Here is a 20,816-nt window from a genome sequence, read left to right on the forward strand (position 1 = left end):
GAAGGCATTGAAAAGATGTGCCGTCCCTTTAAATGTGAAAGCCAGAACTCCCTTTGGAGTTCAATTATGCTTGTCACAGCCTTGATCTTGGCTCCACCCCTAATGTCTCCTGGCTCCACCCCCAAAGTCTCCTGGCTCCACCCCCAAAGTCCCCAGATAGTTCTTGAATTGGACTTGGCAACCCTAACTGCAAGGTCAAAATTCCCTCCTAGTCCTGGCCTCAAAACTCCTAGGCTCCAAGAACTCATCTGCACCTATGTCCAACTTCATCCCATTTCTTATCTCTCATGAAACTGTGAGTCATTATGTTCCCAGCCTTCTATATTTTTACTAGGCCTAAAAGCCTGAATGAAAAGTTTAGAAAAGCCAAGAAATGGTTAGAGAAGGCCAGTTTCTTGAAAAGTTCCATGCTCAGAAATTAATTTCTAGGTAGGCATACACAAACTCAATTTATATTGGAACTATTGTGTGTAGAGTTTAAGTCTTCCTCCCAAGCCATTTTTCTACCCTGAATTAGCCCTTAGAAGCCTCATTAATTGTTCAGTTGGGAAAATGTGTGTGGACTAATACAGCAAATCTAAGTTTTACCAGTGGGGCAAATAACAGCTCCTCATGGTCATTTCAGTTTGGGAACATAAGCCCTTTCTGCACTTCCTATCTACAGTGGCTTTGACCCACTCCAGATTTTGCTCTGACTCTTGAATAGTCCAGATTTTTCCTCCTGGTCTTTCTACATTCTCAGCTTGCTCTTCTCTTTCATCTCTTTATGACATCAGGAGGGAGAAAAATGCCCTGCCTCATCTCTAGCTCACTTGCCAGCTCTCTGGCTCTCCCTCACACACAGCCAGGCAGATAAGGCAGGCACACGTGTGTCCACCTCTGCTCTCCTATTATTTTTTTTCAAACCCCAAGCAGAAGAGGGGCTGGGAATCTTTCTTGCCAGAGTGAATGTCCATGAAGTTTTCCCTGGCTTGAACTTACACCAAACCTGCTTTCCAGTACCCTTTTTAAAATGAAGCAAACAGCACACAAGAAGCTTTCTTTGAAAAATCTCTCTGCTGTTGAAGTTGCACCATTGTCTTTTCACAGTGGCACACACAGGCACACACACACGCACACACACAAACAAACAGACAAACCCAAGCAGCCTTTTTTTCCTGATGATGTACTACATATTGTCAAGTACCCTTGCCATTGTGGGTTAATATAATTGCTGTTACTGTATTTCCATATTTTCCCACCTGTTGTTTATCTTATCACTGCTTGTTTGCATGCTTGCTGGAATGCTTTGACTGGTCGAAAGTGAGGTACCTTGAGAACCAAAGTATTTAGCTTTGTGTTATCAATGATATTGCACCTGCCTGGGACTGTGAGAATGGAGACTGTGGGAACCAGGGGGGTGTAATGAGGGCTTTTACATTTGTGGGCTTTTTGCACCCTATAAGTCTATGTTTGAGACGTTGGCTTCAGTCTTGACTCAAGCCAAATGTTGAGTCACTATCTTTCCTGATGCTTTAATAAACTAAATAATTCTTGCACCCAATGAACTGTTTACTGGGCAAGCAGGAGTAGGATTGACACATATCCCAGCAAACATTGGGTGAGGAGAGGAGATGCATCCTGTAAGGTGAAAAATGGGCATGTGATTGCTAGAGGCAATGGGAGGAGTTAAGCACTGTGAGAAAACAGTTCTAGTTCAGGGAAGTTCAGAATTTGGCCTGAGGCAAATGAAAGGAGCAAGGCAACAGCACTTTGAGTAGATCTGGGGCAATTGGGAACTGACAGCTGATTGGACCAAAATAGATGTTGAAGGAGGACCAAAACATATGAAGCTGCCTTATACTGAATCAGACTCTCAGTCCATCGAAGTCAGTATTGTCTAATTAGACTGGCAGTGGCGCTCCAGAGTCTAAAGCTGAGGTTTTTCGTGCCTACTTGCCTGGGCCCTTATTAGTTGGAGATGCCGGGGATTAAACTTGAGACCTTCCGCTTACCAAGCAGATACTCTACCACTGAGCCACCATCCCTCTCATGACAGGAAATGGGGGTGAAAACTGAATGAGATGTGGAAGGTATTTTACAATGCAAAGGGAAACAGCAGTGAAAGAGAGGCAGAGCATAGATGAAGAAAGGGCCATAGTGTGGGATGAGTCTTAAACCCTCATGGTCCCAATCTGAATCAGAACTATGTGTGCTTGAGAATGACATTCTGAACATGAAACTCCTGGAGCACATGTGATCAACAAGACCAAGGAAGTCACATGAGGGCCATGGGAACTTAATAACGGATTAGAAGCTGAATTTTGGAAGCTGGCTAGTTACATTTGAATGTCACAGTTTTGATTCTCTGAGAAAGGGAAGTCTCTCTTTCCATGCCTTTCCCCCCATCACCGGTGTAATGGCATAAATTTAGTGAACATGAAGTCAAAGAATCTCCAGCCACAGTACTACAAGGAGGTAAAATGAAACTGAGGATGGCAGCAACATATGTGCATGCATGTATGCAGGGCCAGCTCTTCCACCTGGCAAACTAGGCATCTGCCTAGGGCACCAGCCCTGGAGGGGCACCAAATTGGGTGCCCCCATTTTTTTGTTTAAAAAAATTCCTTCCCCTCCCTCCCCGAATTGCTGCTGTCTTCCCCCCATTGCCTTGCCACTATATTTCCCCATCTCCTTCCCCACCCTAATCACCGCTTCTCCCCATCGCTGGGCTGTGAAGGGGCAGCAGGGAGAGTGGAGGTGGGGGGAAGGTGGCAGGGAGGCAGTGGGCAGCAAGGCTGCCTGGGGCACTGCAGGCCCCAGGGCCAGCTCTGCATGCACCTGTGCCATCAAGTCACAGCCAACTTATGGGGAGCCTAGTGAGGGACTTCGAAGGCAAATGAGAAGCAGAAGTGGTTTGCCATTGTCTTCCTCTGTAGAGTCTTCATTGGTAGGATGGAGAAAACAGAAAACTTGCAACGTGAGAGCCATTGTGGTGTAGTGACTATGCAAGGTGGACTGGGGTATGATTTCTTGCTCTACCACATGAAGCCTGCTGGGTGACCCTGAGCCAGTCAGAGTTCTCTAGGAGCTCTCTCAGCCCCACCTACCTCACAAGGTGCCTGTTGTGGGAAGGGGGAAGGAAGGTGACTGTAAGCTGCTTTGAGACTCTTTAACATAGAGGAAAAGAGTACCCAGTTTGCTAGGGGGGAAATGTAGATGACTGGGGAAGGCAATGGCAAACCACCCCGTAAAAAGTCGCCGTGAAAATGTTGTGAAAGCAACGTCACCCCAGAGTCAAAAACGACTGGTGCTTGCACAGGGGACTACCTTTACCTTTACCTTTTTAACATAGAGAAAAGCAGCGTATAAAAACCTACTTTTTCCCCTTCTATTTACGCGGGGGTGATTGCCAGGGCGCAGCCCAGCCGGGCTGCCGCTTTGTTCCAGTACTGTGATATTATTTATCAGGCATACTCTGATTTTGCGGGGCCCGCCTGGTTGCAGTACGACGAAACGTTCAGAATGAGGGCAGCCATCAACCCCCTATTGCCTTGGGATCAGATCAATCAACAGCTATGGCTGCAATTGATGGCGCCGGCTAAACCCAACGCTGGGGATCGGGCGGACAGTGGGCATTTGGTCCATAAGCAAGCAAGCACTTCTACAGCCCGCCCTACGGCGGGCCAGCCGGTTCAACCCCGGCTGTTGTGCTGGGAATACACGTCCCAGGGGGTCTGTTCAAGGAAGGCTTGCAAATTTAAACACGAATGTCCGCTATGTGGAGGAGCACACGCCTTTTCAGCTTGCAGCAAGGCAAAGCCAAAAGGAGGACCTAGGCGCCCCGGGGGCAGTGGCGGCTCCCAGACAATGGGGAAAGGGCCCCAGCCCCATTTGGCTGCAGGTTCTTAAACGCGTCATTCAGAACTACCCGCGGGTCGCAGACAAGTTGTATTTGGTGGAGGGTTTCACTTTCGGTTTTCGCATCCCGTACACGGGACCCAGGGTCCCTTGCATGGCTGCTAATTTACGTTCTGTTATTGGTTTGGAGCACGTGGTACAGCAAAAGATAGCCAAGGAATGCGCGGAAGGGAGGGTCATAGGCCCCTTTGCCACGCCCCCCGTTCCTAATTTGAGGGTATCCCCTTTGGGGGTGGTACCTAAGAAGGCGGCGGGGGAGTTCCGTCTTATCCATCATCTATCTTACCCTGCTGGTGGTTCAGTTAATGATGGCATTCCTGACCAGCTGTGCTCTGTACGTTAAACGTCGTTTGATCAGGCGGTTAGAGTTTTACGGAGCTGCGGGTTTGGAGCGGAAATGGCGAAGTGCGATATAAAGTCCGCATTTCGGTTATTGCCGGTCCACCCAGAAGACTTCGAGTTGTTGGGTTTCCAGTTTGAAGGGAACTTTTATTTGGATAGGGCGCTGCCAATGGGATGCTCGGTATCCTGTGCAGCCTTTGAGCGTTTCAGCTCCTTTTTGGAGTGGCTGGTTAAGCACAGGTCGGGCCGCCGTGAGGTGGTGCACTATTTAGATGATTTTTTGTTCGCTGGCGCGTCCGGTTCTGACAGCTGCGCCAGGCTGCTGGACCTTTTCACGGGTTTGGCGACCGAGTTGGGGGTTCCACTCGCTCATGAAAAAACTGAGGGCCCGGCCACCTGCATCACTTTTCTGGGCATAGAGCTGGACACAGTACAACAGACTTCCTGGTTACCTGAGGATAAGGTTTATCAGATCAGGATTAGGCTCCGCGCATTGCAGGACAGGCGCAAGGTATCTCTTCTCGAGCTACAGCAGCTGGTTGGGTACCTAAACTTTGCATGTAGGGTCGTCGCCCCCGGGAGAGCTTTCATATGGCACCTTTATGACGCTATGGCAAACATACGCCGGCCGCATCATAGGGTCAGGATAACGGAGAGTATCCGCGATGACCTGGAGATTTGGGAGGAGTTTTTGACATCGTTCAATGGAGTGTCCTTTTGGAGGGATGATCTGTTGCTCGAAGCTGACCTCCAAATCTCATCCGATGCGGCTGGCTCCATTGGTTTTGGAGTTTTGTTCAGAAGCCATTGGTGTGCTGAACCATGGCCCGAGGAGTGGCTCCGCAGTGGCATTTGCAGAAACCTGACCTTACTAGAATTTTTTCCCATAGTTGTGGCAGTTTGTATTTGGGGTGAGCAGATGGCGGATAAGGTTGTGCACTTCTGGTGCGATAACCTAGCTGTTGTTCATGTGGTTAACTCTTTGACTTCCAAATCTAAGCCAGTGATGTCGCTCGTCCGAGCTTTTGTTCTGCGCTGTCTGCAGTTAAACATCGTATTCGTGGCCAGGCATGTACCGGGAGTTAATAACGGGGTGGCGGACGCTCTGTCTCGCCGACAGATGGAGCGGTTCCGCATTCTCGCCCCGGAGGCCGATGCTCACCCAACTCGGATGCCAGCACACCTCTGGCAACTTGGCAGGCCGAAGCCGGTAGGGCAATCCTTCTGGCGCTGGCCCCGAGCACTCGGAGGGCCTATGACCGCGTGGCATCGCTGTTCAAGGTATTTCGCCAAGCCACCGGGCTGGGTGAGGTTTGGCCCATCCCAGTGGCCCATGTGATGCAGTTTTGTGTGGATCAGAAGTCAAAAGGGCTGATGGTTAAAACAATTAGGGGCCAGTTGGTGGCGTTGTCTTTTCTCAGTAGGGCCCAGGGGTTCCCAGCCACCGGCGACGATTTTAGAATCAGGAAGATGCTGGAGGGTTGGTCTCGGGAGCACGGGCAGAGAATTGACACCAGGGAACCCATATCTCCCACTATTCTGCGAGGTTTGGGAGATGAGTGGCCCAGAGTTTGCAGTTCGGGCTACGAGGCTGTCCTGTTTCATGCCGCGGCCCTTACAGCTTTTTTCGGGGCCCTGCGTATTAGCGAGTTGGTCCAGTCCTCACGGAGGGACACATCGGACACCGCGCTACAGAAGGGCGATGTGCTGTTTAAGGGGGAGAAGGTATGGTTGCAGGTGCGTAGGTCCAAAACGGACCAACGGGGCAAGGGCACCACGATTATGTTAGGCCCTTGCTCTGAACCTGGGCTTTGTCCGGTTCAAGCGATTCAGGCATACTGCCAATTAAGAGGTGAGGAACCAGGACCTTTTTTCCGCCATGAGGGCGGTGCCCCTCTCACGAAGTATCAGTTTTGGGCGGTGACCGCCCGGGCGTTGGGTAATCTTGGTCTCGGGAGTTTCCGTTTTGGGACCCACTCTTTCAGGATTGGCGCGGCTTCGACGGCCGCAGCTATGGGGTATCCTGGACCGGCAATCCAACGGGTTGGGCATTGGAGATCTCTGGCTTATAGATCCTATGTTCGCCCATTGTTGCTCCCCTAGTGCACGGGAGGGGAAGGTTACGTTGCTGTTTGTTCTGACTTTATTTTTTGTTGTTGCAGGTGCTGTGGCTCGACATGGGAGGCTGAGGATCCTCATATGCGGTCACAGCATGGTTTTTTTGGGCGGCCCATTTCGCAAGAAGTTCGTCGCTCGGTTCGCAGCTCGGGCTGAGCGAGTGGGCTATAGTTGAGTGGTTGGGGCGAAGGGGGCTTCGTTGGGCCCAGCTGTTGTCACTGTTGTTCGACAGTCAGCCCCGTTCCCCTCCCCATTTGTTAGTCGTTCACCTGGGTGGGAACGACTTGGGTCTTTTGCAAGGCAGGGCCCTTTCCCTGCAAGCGATTGAGGACTTGCTGGTCATCGCGAGGCGGTGGCCTGGAGTCCGGATCATTTGGTCGGCAATTTTGCCTCGAAGGTACTGGCAGTCTGCATGGAACCCTGCTGGGATTGAGCGGGCCAGGAGGAAGGCAAATCGGGCCCTGCGGTTGGCCCTCGAAGGAGGTCTGGGAGCCTTCCTCCCGCACCCAGGCATTGACGTGCACAATGCTGCGCTTTACCGGCCGGATGGTGTACATCTGTCGGACGCTGGGAACTGGGCCTTTTTGACAGAACTGAGGCAAGGTCTTCAGGAGGCTTTGGGCCTCCCGGGGGTCGCTAATGCCTAAGCAGAGGCTTGGCATTGTGGTTGGCGGAATTTGCAAGGGATTCTGACCTTGCCGGCGAGCACTCAGGCCTCTGCACCGTTGTTGTGTGTACGATCCGTACCATAGGCAGATGGGCTTCACGGCTCAATGTCCTGGAATACGGATCGGGTGCATGTACCTCCCTTTGCGCCCCTTTCTGGTGATCGGGGTGGGCACTGGGGGGATGACATGCTTGGTCTGCCGCCCGGTTATAGCCATCCGGGTATGGCTACGACTGGGGGTTGGGTGGCTTGCCCTTGCAGGACTTGGCGGGGTCCGGGGTGACCCCAGGGCTTGTCCTCATAGTTCTCCTTGCCTGTTTTCTGTGTTTGGTTAATAAAGTGGCCCATTTCCCAACAACTGTTGTCTGCCTCTTTATTCCGTCTGGGGTTGCAATAGGGTGATTAGCTTTCCAAATTTTTCAGTGCCCTTCTTCGCTGTAGCATTCACAACTGAACTGACATCACCAAAATATAAACATGTGCTCTTAAAACACTTCAGGATACACAGAAATGTTCCACCAAAGAAAAATATAGCTAACATTATCTTTAGGGCAAACTAGGCTTTTTCAGGAAATGATGGGCTACTGAAATGGATGTCTCCTGATAGACAACTATATTTGTGAGTACGCTGAAGTGGTTAGAGATTTTCCGAGACAGATACACCACAACAAGGTTTAGTGTGTTGTCATGTGAAATGCCATCAATATTGCTATTGAGTTTAATTTCTTGATGAGTTCACCTCATATATCTCCATGACACAAGGTAACAATTTATTCCATTTGGATAAGCTGTTAAAGTGAGCTTGAGTTTTGTCAAGTCAATACAGTCAATTTCAGTGAACAGTGTTTTAATTGGGTGTAGGTTCAGCATTGGACCAAAGGTGGGGAAGGTGTAAAGAACAAGCACTTAAATACTTCCCCCTTTTATGTCTTTGATTTTATTTGCTTTTTATTTTAATTTAACACTCCAGCAAATTACCCAATGGAAACCAACCCATCAAGCTTTCTAACAGAACATCGCTTAAAACAACAAATTAAGATCTCTTCTATAAATTTCCCCAGTGCAGGTAGGAATACCTCATGCTCCTCATGCATCACTTAATCGCTCAAGTAATTATTGTTTTTTCTCCACTGCCAATACAAAAGGACCCATTTTTAAATGTCTCTCTGTCCTTCACTTCTCTCTCTCTCCCTCTCCTGAAATGATGCTACATTTTGCTATGGCAGCTCCAGACAGGTATGAATGGCTACCCCTCAGGCAGAAAGAATCTGTAAATTTAGTTTTGCATTCCCTCCCCAAATCCAATTATTACAAGAGCCCTCCTAGGCAATGCTATAGTTAAATGCCTGTCAGTATTTCCATTATAACCCTCTTCCTGCAGGAGTTTATAACTCAGCCATAAAAAATCCACTCTAGGCTAAAACTTGTCATAGATGGTTTCAGCCCAAGCATATCTTTTTCCCCGCCATACACTGACTTTCCAAAACATCTTCAGGATTATTTTTAATTCTCAGAGGTGACTATGTAGCAAACAAGACAGCATGATCTTTTCCCCTCATTCAAGTAAAAAATAAAAGTCCTCCTGTGTTTGTTGTCAGCTGGTGTATATCTAAAGACTCATGCCTGTCCCTCAGAGCTTGTGCTGGTCTGTACCAATGCCTCTGTGACTTCAAAAATTTTTCAGCATGTGGTAATAAAATGTTGCTGATCAAGCACCACTGCACGGTAGCTAGTATAAACAAGTGACCTAAAGAGGAGTGTTATTTTTAAGGCTGTATGAGAGAAATTACTCCTTTTGATAGGAAAATGGGTAAGTCACTGGTTGTGATCAGACAGGCTTTTGGCCCCCCCCCATAGCCACCTCCACCCCTGGATTTAATGTGCACAATGGGCCGCCATAGCCATCCCCACCCCTGAATTTAATGTGCATAATCACACACACATCTGTTCCCCACAGCCTTATCTTTACATCCAAAATTCCAAATACCTTTATTGGCATAACACATCCTTACATCATTGTAAGATTACTCCCAAATGCATTAAATAGCCACCAGGAACTTCCTGGGGCAAAAGCCTTGCCACACAACTGTGGCGCATTTCCAGCCATGTGATCAGCCTGGGTGTGCCATACACATGCAGGAGCAGTGTTAATGCTCCACCCTGCATGTGTGCAGCCCATGCCTGTCTTGGATACTGGGCAGGTGTTGTCTGATCACTGCAGTGTGCCTCAACTGAAAGGCCACCTTGGCGACCGGCTTGTGTTATCCCAACCATTGTCTCCCATGAAACCACCAACTTATTTATTTTGTTTATACCACTCTTTCTTCCCAGTGGTGAATAGTGCTGGCGCAAGGGTGCTGGCGCTGGACTGCTGCCCCAGGCAAGCTGCCCCCTGCCCTTGACTTCCCACCCACCATGCTCCCTTCCTCACCCAAGCATGGTGGTGGCAGACTCCAGTTGGCATGCTGGAGTGCACTCATTGCCTTGCTGCCACCCCTACTGGCTGCTGGGTGGCCTCACCACTTGAGGCCTGGAAGAGAAGGGAAGAAGCAGAGTGAGGGGGGGAGGAGCTGAGAACTTCCTTCCTGCCTCACCACCTCTTCACTTTGTGCCAGCTGCTTTTATTTGCTGGTGACTCAGCCTCTCTCGCAGGCTGCTTGGGCTGCCTGTGGAGAGAGGGTGCAGGCAGGAGGGGGCACCCAGTGCCCCTGTAGGCCAGGTGGCATCCATAGGCGGTCACCTACCTGGTCTACTTGGGCATGGTGGGGATGGGGACCCAAAGTTGCTTCCATTGATCTTCTCTTCAATGTTTTACCCTCAGAGTAATCTTGTGAGTTAGGTAGGGCTGAACTGGCCCAAGTGCAACTGGCCCAGGCTTCCATGGCAGAAAGGGATTTGAAGCAGGGTCTTCCAGATCCCATTCTGACATTCTAAGAACATAACATAAAAAGAGTTCTGATGGATCAAACCAGTGGCCCATCTGGTCCAGCATCCTGTCTCACACAGTGGCCAACCAGTTACTTTGGAGGGTCAACAAAAGGGCATAAAGGCTGAGGCTTTTCCCCAGTGTTGCCTCCTGTCATTAACCACCACAATACCCCTCCCCTCCAATGATTATTTTATGAAGACTGGATGCTGTGATAGACTGTCACAAACTGTCAGTGTAAAAATACCCTCTGTCTCCTTTCTCTTTTGTGAGGAGGAGAAGGTGACACCTGCAGGCACACATACACCTTTGCACCTGCTGGGAAAATGACAGCACCAGTATCCTTTTCCATCTGCTTCTCCTCCTCCTTGTCCTTCAGGGGACAGATCAAGATGGGTAGGCACGTAAGACTGTCTGTAGCAGTAAAAAAGAGTAAGAGTCCAGTAGCACCTTAAAGACTAACAAAATTTGTGGCATGGTAAGAGCTCTTTAATTTAATTTAATTTTTCGATTTATACCCTACCCTATCCTGCAAGCGAGCTCTTGGCGGCTTGCAACATTAAAACCTTACAGAAACATTAAACAATCCACATCCAGACTAGACAATATCATGATTACAGAATTGGTAAAATTACAGAATTATCAAAGTAGTATTCAACATAACTTAAGCACCTAGATGGTAAGGTGCTAATAAGGTGCTGAGGGAAGCGATAACTTCAGGGGACACCCGTTGAATCAGTTAAAAGCCTGGCAGAAGAGCTCCATCTTACAGGCCCTGTGAAACTTGGATAAGTCCCGCAAGGCTTGGATCTCCAGCAGGAGCTTATTCCACCAGTGGAGGCCTGGACCGAAAAGGCCCTGGACCTTGTTGAAGCCGGTCAAGCATCCTTAGGACCAAGGATTACAAAAAGATGTTGTGCAGCTGACCTCAGAGTCCAGGGGGGGTTGTATGGGGAGAGAAGGTCCTGGAGATATGCAGAGTGCAGACCCCAGGCTGTAAAGGGCCTTAAAGGTATCTTAGATATCTGAAGAACAGGGCTTTTTTTTGAGCAGGAATGCAGTTCCAGCTGGCTTGGTATCAGGGGATATGGTCTAATATGCAAATGAGCTCCTGCTGGGTTTTTTCTACAAAAAGCCCTATGTGAAACAATGGTGATGTCAGGGGGTGTGGCCTAATATACAAATGAGTTCCTGCTGGGCTTTTTCTGCTGCCACAAATTTTGTTAGTTTTAAAGGTGCTACTAGACTCTTGCTCATTTCCACTCCTCCAGGGGAAGCCTGGGTTTCTATGTCTTGCTTGTTGTTCATCCAGGGAAACTGGTTAGCAACTGTGTGATACAGAATGCTGAGCCAGATGGACTGCTGGTCTGATTTAGCAGCATTCTTCTTATGCTGAAATCTTTTCATGTCAACTTTTCCTCCAGTTATTCTCAGAGTTGTCCAATGGCTAAGTCACATATCCAAGTTGCAAAAGAAAGAATGAATCCAGTCCTAGACCCACATACATGATCAAAAGTCTGAATCATTTATTATCATGAAAGCAGACTGGAAACTTTGCACCCTTACTGAAGATAAGAGAAAGTTGTACAGGACTGGGGTTGCAAATCTGACATACTTGCATTTTCTAGCCTGGTTGCCTAGGAACAATCAAACCAGGAATTCTGGACCAATAGTCAGATACTGAGACCTGCAGGTGCTTGTTACACTTTGTCTATCCTGACCCTTTTCTTGGTCAGTCTTTGTAAGACTGCTGAGAAAACAAATGAGGCAACAACAGTGCTTAAAGTTTTTATTATAGATATGACTGTTGATTTCATTTGAAGAAGAAGATGATAAAGAAGAAAGATCTAGATCATGTGTCCTTGATGTGTAAATTCTACACATAGTGGGACAAGGGGTTTGATCTGGAGTCCACATGATTTGCCTTTGCAGTGTCACTGGGATTGCTTTCCCGTGGTACTGTCATGCTCTGACGTAGGTGGAGTTAACTGTATAAATATGACTACTTGGCTGAATATTTTGTAGTGTAGCTAAGTGGGAAGCATAGGCTTGTCTTACTCTCTTAATATGTATGAACAATGTTGGCTCAGCATTTTGGGGCAAGATTCTCTCAATGGGTGCTACAATGCCTTTTCCTTCTTGTCTCTTCCTGATTCTCTCTCACTCTTGCTCCTTGGGTACAATTTTGCTGCCCAGTATGCGAGCAAGTGGTAGCAGCTGCTGCTACCTTATTTACATTGCTCCTTGCTATCCTGCCATCACTCTCCCTGTAGAAGGTTATGAGCATGTGGAATGTAACTGTGTATTGGGAGAAGGAGTACCAGAGCCACAGAGTTCAATTTCTGTTTTCACTTAGAGGTATACCCCCAGGGCTAGCCACGCCACTAGGCAAACTAAGCAATTTCCTAGGACACCAGCCTTTTGAGGGTACTTAATTGGGCCTCCCCCATGTGACTCAGTGATGTTATCAGTGCAGGGCAGGGGTGCCAGAAGTTAACCTTGCCTAGGGTGCCAGACAGTCTAGGGCAGAGGTGGCCAAACTTGCTTAACTTGAGAACCACATAGAATAAACATCAGATGTTTGAGAGCCACAAGACATGAATGTCAGATGTCTGAGAGCTGCAAGATAGGAAGGAAGGAAGGAAGGAAGGAAGGAAGGAAGGAAGGAAGGAAGGAAGGAAGGAAGGAAGGAAGGAAGGAAGGAAGGAAGGAAGGAAGGCAAATAGATGGGAGGGAGAGGTGGAAAGGAAGCCACTTTAACTTTGAATGCATTCTCCAAGCCATCAATTGGTTTGGTGAAATAATTTAAAGAGACAAATGCCTTCTCTGAGCTGGCTGGCTGGGTGGGTGGTGGGGGTTTCAAGAGTCGCACAATGTATATGAAAGAGCCACATGTGGCTCCCGAGCTGCCGTTTGACCACCCCTGGTCTAGGGTCAGCCCTGTATACCCCTGTAAGAAATTTTCAAGAGATGGGAGTATTGCATGGATTAAACTATGATTTTAATCCCATTGATTCTGAAGCAGTGATGCCCAATGAGGCTGCCATGTGTCCACCGAGGTGTTTCCAGATGCCCACTTGCTTCTTCCCTGAAGCAAAGACTTAATCCTGGCTTTCATCCACCTCTGTAGAGCAGGAAGGCACCTGTTTCAGGCTGGCAGGCAGCATTCATTCAGAAACAACAGGCCACCATGATTGGCTTAGAACTTCCCAACATTTTCTAATAGTCTTCCATTGCAGCCATAATGTGACTGGTTACAACTCCCAACACATCCATTTTTAGGGATGCTTACCAGCCTTTCTCAACATACCAATAGTGTCTGCAGAACCCATGAACCAGAGTACTGAAGAGGTCCAACAGTGGAACTTTGTGTTGCCTCCTAAGTAACTTGCTATAACTTGTCTGGGACTGGTGTCAATGTGATACTACTGTCCCTAGACTATGGGGAATAACATGGTTGGATCATAGAAGTTTATGCTGGAATAAACTCAGGTTTTTTAAAATGTGACACTTGATTTTTCTTTTATATAACTTGCAGGCATCCGTGGACAATAAGTCTTTCTCATCTTTGAAAAGAAGAGGTGTGTCCCGCCCAGCCCGGGCGGGGACTGCGCGGAGGAGACCCCCCGGCGCCTGCCAGCCGTTCCAAGCCCCCGTCATCACCCCAAGAGCCTTCCCCACCTCTCCAAGCCCCCGGGGCGGCCCCACCCCTCACCTCGACTGACGGGGCAACAGCAGCCGCCCGAGCAACACCTCCCAGATGGCGAGCCCGGCTTCGAGTCCGCGAAGTCTGGCCAGGGCAAGACGCCGGGAAGCAAGAGGGAGAAGCTGAGCCCGGCGCCCAAGGGGGAGACCCGTTCGTCTCGTCGCAGCGTGAGACGCCCCATCGCAGCACGCAGCCGAGGGCTAGGACGCCCGAGGCACGCCCAGTCAGCCCAGCCCCGGCACGCCTCTCCTGGGCGTCGGGGGCTTTGAAGGGGGGAGGGGCCAGAGGGGGGCAGGACCCGGGAAGGGGGAAGGAGGGGCCGGGGAGCATAAAAGGAGGGAGGGAGGAGGTCGCTGAGGAAACTGGCTGATGCGCAAAGAGGCTGCCTCGCGAGAGAGAGGGACAGGAGCCACAGCACAGCCAAGAGGGGAACGGGGGCCTGCGGTGAAGTAACCCAGCGCCCACCCCTGTTTCTGAGACCTCCGGGGAACGCCCCAGAGTGCCCGGGAGGGGCGACGGCGACGCCGGGAGACCGGGAGGGGTACCGAAGACCCGACAACGTGGTGGAGGACGCGGGCACTCTCCCGAGCCTAGGACGGCCACGCCCCCATATTCCGGCCCCGCCCGGGTGGCACTCAAGCCAAGTGGCGACCCCAACCATTGAGCCGGAGTCCAGCGAGTCGTCGACAGAAGAATCAAGTGAGGACTCCGTGATACACCTGGGGCGGACCGCCGCCATGGACACTAACCCCGCCCCCGTGGATTTAGCCCAGTTTGGGCAGTGGCTCACAGACCACCAGGCGCAACTCCTGCGGGAGGTCACCCAGCAGCAGACGGCGGCCCAAGCCACCCTCGTGCGGGATCTTCACCAGGCGCTCCTCGCCCGCCCGGAGCCGGCGGGGCCAGCACCATTCGGCGCTGGGAGGAGCCCCTGGCCCCCTCTGACGAAGCTGGGGGTGGAGGACGATGTCGAGGCCTACTTGGAGGCGTTTGAGCGAGTGGCTGAGGCCGCTCGTTGGCCCAGAGAGCAGTGGGCCTTTATTTTGGGACCCTACCTGACCGGGGAGGCCCAAGCTGCCATGAAGGCCCTGGAGCGGGCTCAGGCGGCGGACTATACCGCGCTTAAGGCAGCCATCCTGGACCGCCTGGAGATCACACCCGAAGCCCACCGCCAGAAGCTGCGCTCCTGGCTTCCAACAGGGGAGACGCGACCGCGTTCAGCAATAGCGACCCTCAAGGACGCCGCCACCCGTTGGCTCAACCCCACCACCAGCGACGGGCAGCGCATCGTGGAGCTGGTGGTAGTGGAGCAGCTGCTGCAGGTGCTGCCGCCGCGTACCCGCCACTGGGTGGCCTGCTGGAAGCCAACCCGTCTCAGCGAGGTCCAGGAGCTGTGGGAGAACTTTCAGGCCGCCGACCACCACGGCCTGCCCCCCCACGCAGAGGGCGGCAAGCCAGGGAAGGGCTTGCCCCCGCCCGGCGGACGGGCTGCCCCAGGAGCGACACCAGGGAGGGCGCCCGGAGCCGGAGACCGCGGGGGCCGGGCGCGGCCACCGCCAGCCCGTGCCACGCCGGGGTGGTGGAGGCCCGGAGCATGCCCGGCGCTACCCGGACTGGGTCTACGCCTCAGAGGCCATGAGGGGGAGAAAGAGGGACGCCCGCCGCCAGAGGCCCGCCGTCCGGCGGGAGACATAGGGCCCTGCTTCACCTGTGGCCAGTGGGGCCATCTCAAGCGTGAGTGCCCCCTGATGGAGTGCGACGTGAGCTGGGAGGAGTCCTTGCAGACGGCGGAAGTGGGGGCTCGCCCCCCCCCCTTGGACGGTCCCGGTGTCCTTGGGAGGACGGCAACTGCAGGCCATGGTCGACAATGGCAGCTCGCTGTCCATGATACGGGCCCACTTGGTGACCGCCCCGCTGCCTGTCATCCGCACCGCCGCCATCAGGTGCGTCCATGGGCACATCGAAAGAAGCCCAGTGGTGTCCATCCCACTGAAATACTTGGGCCGCTACTGGAGCGTTCCAGTCGCCAAAGTCACCAGCCTGCCCTATCCAGTACTGCTCGGGCGGGATGCTCTGCGTTTTCGCGACGTAGTGGAGGCGGCCGACCCCGGCCGACCAGGCCAGCCCACCGGGGCCGGTTATGACGACGCTGCCCCCGCTGGGGAGACAGAGGACAGCGACCCAGAGGAAGGCCCATCCGCCGCGGAACGTCCCGGGGCAGGCGCCCGAGAGACGTGGCCGGTGGACCCGCAGTTCGTGGAGGCTCAGGCCGAGGACGAAGAGTTGGAAGCGCTGTGACGGCATGAAGCAGTCCGCGACGGGGTGATCGTGGACGAGCGCAGGAGCCGGCGCCTGACTCGAATCATCCGGGAAGAGGGCGTGTGGTTCAGAGAGGTAAAAGGGCGGCTGGGCCCCGGGAAGCAGCTGTTGGTCCCTCACAGGTACCGGCCCGAGGTCCTGAAGGGCGCCCACGACCACCAATGGGCAGGCCACCAGGGGGTGAAGAGTACTCTGACCCGGGTGTTAGCCAACTTTTTCTGGCCTTCCGTAGCCCGGGAGGTCCAGGCCTACTGTCGCTCCTGCGGCATCTGCCAACGCCTCGCGTCTACGGCCGAGCTGCAAGCCCCCCTTGCCCCCTTGCCCATAGTGGGGGTTCCGTTCGAGCGGGTGGCCATGGACTTTGTGGGGCCCCTACCCCGCACCCCTCGTGGGGCCCGCTACATCCTGGTCCTCATGGACTACGCCACCCGGTACCCGGAGGCTATCCCCCTGCCCACCATGAAGAGCGCGGGCGTGGCCAGGGCCTTGATGCACTATTTCACGCACGTGGGGCTGCCCCGGGAGATACTCACGGACCGAGGCACACCCTTCACGGCGAGCCTCATGCGGCAGGTGTGCCAGACGCTGCACATCAAGCAGCTCTTCACCTCCGTTCACCACCCCCAGACTGACAGGTTGGTGGAGCGGATGAACCAGACCCTGAAGGCCATGCTGAGGAAGACGGCATACGACCACCCCACTGCCTGGGATCTCTACGTAGACCTGCTGGTCTTTGCCATCCGAGAGACGCCCCAGGCGTCCCTGGGGTATTCCCCGTTCGAGCTGCTGTATGGGCGGCAACCCCGGGGCATCCTGGGGCTGCTCGGAGAGCAGTGGGTGCAAGGCAGAGCCGGGCCAGAAGAAGCCCCGGAGGATTACGTCAGGCAGCTGCAGGAGCGCCTAGAAGACGTGCGGCGGGAGGCTCGGGAGAACCTCGCACAGGCCCAGGAGGTCCAGAAGAGGCGTTATGACAAGGGCGCTAAGGCCCGCGGGTTCCAGGCGGGAGACGATGTCCTGGTCCACCGGGGAGCGATGGGCCAGAGCCAGGGGGACCCGTGGCGGGGACCCTTCCAAATCACCCGAGTCCTGGGTCCCCTGACGTACGAGGTCCAGTGCGGGCCTCGCGCCCGCCAAAGGAAGACACTCCATGTGAACAGCCTAAAGGCCTGGGTGCAGCGGGAGGCGCGGCTGGAGCAGGGGCTCTTGGCCGAAGACCCGGACGAGCTCCAGGACGGAACCCTGCCCTGGACGACTGCGGGGGGCGCCGGGGGAGGCCCGGTGTTGGACGCCGCTCTCACCCCCAGCCAGCGGCAGGAGCTGCAGAAGGTCCTGGCCGAGTGCCCGACGGTATTCTCCGACCAGCCGGGCCTGACCACCCTGGTCAAGCACCGGGTAGTGACCCCTACAGGCCAGGTGGCACGCGCCCGGTGGAGGCCCGTCCCACAGAAGCGCTGGGACGTGATCGCCCGGGAGGTAAGGGAGATGCTGCGCCTCGACGTCATCGAACCATCACAGAGTGAGTGGCACAGCCCGGTGGTCCTGGTGCCAAAGCCCGACGGCAGCGTGCGCTTCTGTGTGGACTATCGGGAAGTGAACAAACTGGCCAAATTCGATGCCTACCCGATGCCACGGGCCGATGTCCTAATCAACCAGCTGGGGGAGGCCCGGTACCTCTCCGCCCTGGACCTCACCAAGGGCTATTGGCAGGTGCCCATGCACCCGGCCGACAGAGAAAAGACTGCCTTCGCCACCCCACAAGGCTTGTTCCAATTCAAGCGCATGCCCTTTGGCTTGAATGGGGCTGCGGCCACGTTCCAGCGGCTGGTGGACAAGGCCCTAGCCCAATGCGAGGGTTTCGCTCGGGCCTATATCGATGACATCGTGGTGTGTAGTCCCACCTGGGAGGCCCACCTGCTCCACCTCCGCCAGGTACTCCAAGCCCTGCAGGCCGCCGGGCTCTACGCTAACCCGCGGAAAAGCCGCCTCGGCTTCCAGGAGCTAAAATATCTAGGGTTCCTGGTAGGGAAAGGCCAACTCCGACCCCTACCAGAGAAGGTCGTCACCCTGGAGCAGCAGCCCCGCCCGCGCACCAAGAAGCAGCTACGGCGCTTCTTGGGATTCGCGGGCTATTACAGCAAGTTTATCCCCAACTTTGCGGCAGTGGCCACCCCGTTGACGGACAGCCTGCGGAAGGCGTGCCCGAACGTCCTCCAGTGGGGGCCAGCCCAAGACGCAGCATTTGAGGTGCTGCGTACGAGCCTCTCCCGGGACCCCGTGCTGAGAAACCCGGACTTCTCCCAGCCCTTTGTGTTACACACGGATGCTTCGGGGACCGGTATCGGGGCGGCCCTGCTCCAGGGGGGCCCTGGGGACGAACGCCCGGTGCTATTCATCAGCCGCAAGCTCCTGCCCGCTGAGCAGGCGTACTCCACCGTAGAAAAGGAGGCCCTGGCGGTCAAGTGGGCCGTCGGGGCATTGAAGTTCTACCTCACCAACAACCCTTTCCGGTTGGTGGTGGACCACGCCCCCCTGCTGTGGATGTCGAGAATGAAGGACTCCAATGACCGAGTCCTTCGCTGGTATATGTCTCTTCTCCCCTTTTCCTTCACAGTGCACCATCAAGCCGGGGCCGACCACCGCGTGGCCGACTACCTCTCCCGGGTCTTCGAGGAGGAGGCGGAGAAGCAAGGGACACGGGGGGGTGTGTGTCCCGCCCAGCCCGGGCGGGGACTGCGCGGAGGAGACCCCCCCGGCGCCTGCCAGCCGTTCCAAGCCCCCGTCATCGCCCCAAGAGCCTTCCCCACCTCTCCAAGCCTCCGGGGCGGCCCCACCCCTCACCTCGACTGACGGGGCAACAGCAGCCGCCCGAGCAACACCTCCCAGACGGCGAGCCCGGCTTCGAGTCCACGAAGTCTGGCCAGGGCAAGACGCCGGGAAGCAAGAGGGAGAAGCTGAGCCCGGCGCCTGAGGGGGAGACCCGTTCGTCTCGTCGCAGCGCAAGACGCCCCATCGCAGCACGCAGCCGAGGGCTAGGACGCCCGAGGCACGCCCAGTCAGCCCAGCCCCGGCACGCCTCTCCTGGGCGTCGGGGGCTTTGAAGGGGGGAGGGGCCAGAGGGGGGCAGGACCCGGGAAGGGGGAAGGAGGGGCCGGGGAGCATAAAAGGAGGGAGGGAGGAGGTCGCTGAGGAAACTGGCTGATGCGCAAAGAGGCTGCCTCGCGAGAGAGAGGGACAGGAGCCACAGCACAGCCAAGAGGGGAACGGGGGCCTGCGGTGAAGTAACCCAGCGCCCACCCCTGTTTCTGAGACCTCCGGGGAACGCCCCAGAGTGCCCGGGAGGGGCGACGGCGACGCCGGGAGACCGGGAGGGGTACCGAAGACCCGACAACGTGGTATAACTTTGGGCTGAAAAAGGCAGAAGTCAGCACCAGCATGGGGGTATTAGTCATTTGGTGCAATTCAGGGCAGAATGCAGCAATTGCCTGTTCAAATATACCTGGGAAAACAATCACTTCAAAGGAGGAAAGACAATGTCTGCCATCATCATGACGTCTTCGAGATAATCCCCTGAAACAACCCAGTAAGCTGCAGGGAGCATGCTGCATACAGGCCTGAGGGATGAACACTGATGCATGCATTAGGGAAATGCACAATCTCCACAGGGAACATGTTACAGACTGTTGCACCTGCTTATTTTTTTTCTCCCTTTCTTTAAAACCTGCTATACCTTGTCTCGTAACACAACAAAAAATACAAGCTAGTGACCAATTTACTAAGAAATATATAGAAACCAGTCCAAATGTCCAAAACATGTACATTCAAGTCCCAAAGTAGTGTGGTGACAAACCAATCGATTATTTGGCCCCGCCCAGGCCACGCCGCAAAGCGGCTGCGCGCCGCGGGGCCGCTCTTTGCCTCCCCGGAAGGATGGGAGGCTGCGGGGAGAGCTTACCGCCCATCCGGGGGTTTCAGGCGGGTGGAGCATCGGGGCTATTTGTAGCTTCGACCCCACCCACCAACGCAGTCTTGACGCTGCTCTCAGCCCACCCACCCACCCTGTGTAGTACAGGTTTGACCGGTCGCCTTATTAGGGGCCAGGTAGGAATTTTTCATCTCACCTGATTGGCCTGTGGTGGGGTGTTTTTTCGCCTACCTTGTACTGCTGACGGTGGTGTGGAAGTTAGGTAGTGTGGAAGTTAGGTAGTTTTTTTTCACTTGGTCACTTGGCAGAAGGAGCAAGGGGTTTATACCTTGCAGGTGAGCACCCAGGCATCTGCACCTGTTAGTGCAGTCGATACGCAGGAGCGGCAGATGGGCTTTACGGCTCAATGCTGTATAATGCGGATCGTAGTCATGCTTCCTCCTAAATTCGCCTCCTTCTGGGTATCGGGGCTGAAGTTTAGGGGAGGGTTTTGGCCTGGCCGGCCCGGCATTAGCCATAATCTTATGGCTCGTGCTGGGGGCAGGGTGACTCGCCCTTCATGGGACTTGGCGGGGTCTGAGGAAGACCCCAGGGCTTGTGCCACTGCAGGTTGCCCTTGCCGTGGTAGTTGTGTTAATTAAATAAAGTGGCCCGTTTCCCAATATTCTGTGTCAGCCTCTTTATTCCGACTGGGGGGGCAAAGTACTTGTTTCTTTCCAGTCGTCATCAGACCTGGGACCAATATTGATTCAATTATATAGATTCTTTACGTAATTTTTTTTTTAAAAAAGGGACGCAGAGCGTCTCCAACAGCAATTTCACATCAGCTACAGCTCAGTATGAGGCTTCTTGAATGTACATGTTTTGGACATTTGGACTGGTTTCTATATATTTCTTAGTAAATTGGTCACTAGCT

The sequence above is a fragment of the Heteronotia binoei genome, chromosome 1 (assembly GCF_032191835.1).
Source record: "Heteronotia binoei isolate CCM8104 ecotype False Entrance Well chromosome 1, APGP_CSIRO_Hbin_v1, whole genome shotgun sequence".
Classification (NCBI taxonomy): domain Eukaryota; kingdom Metazoa; phylum Chordata; class Lepidosauria; order Squamata; family Gekkonidae; genus Heteronotia; species Heteronotia binoei.